Source organism: Arachis ipaensis, chromosome B06, assembly GCF_000816755.2.
Source record: "Arachis ipaensis cultivar K30076 chromosome B06, Araip1.1, whole genome shotgun sequence".
Taxonomy (NCBI): domain Eukaryota; kingdom Viridiplantae; phylum Streptophyta; class Magnoliopsida; order Fabales; family Fabaceae; genus Arachis; species Arachis ipaensis.
The window spans coordinates 135,411,958-135,412,388 of record NC_029790.2 but is presented as its reverse complement, the minus strand read 5'-3'; positions in this window follow the sequence as shown (position 1 = coordinate 135,412,388).

Below are 431 nucleotides of genomic sequence, written 5' to 3'. Positions count from 1 at the left end.
ATTTTACTAATTTTAAAATTTTTTCTTTCCAAAACCGTCCCTCTCTTCTATCTTGTCCTCACCGCTATGGTCTATGGACTATGGAGTTTTCACTTGATGCTATTTTTTTCTCTGAAATGGATATTTTAATATGAAGCAAGAATTTTATACTTTATAGAGAATATAGAATCTTCCACCAATTAAACAATTTATTCGATTCGATGTAGTTTGTTTTTTTATTATTATAGATTAGATTTTCTTATAAATTTTTTTACAAATATTTAGTAACAAACATTTTCTTTATATATTTCATTTAAGTCAACACTAATCAATTTTTACCTTTTATCTCTGAAATTTATTAGTACCGAATATTATTAATTTACCATTTATAAATGTTTGATTATGTTATAAATTTTTTAAAAAATTATATACATTCTTATTCTCTCTTTTCT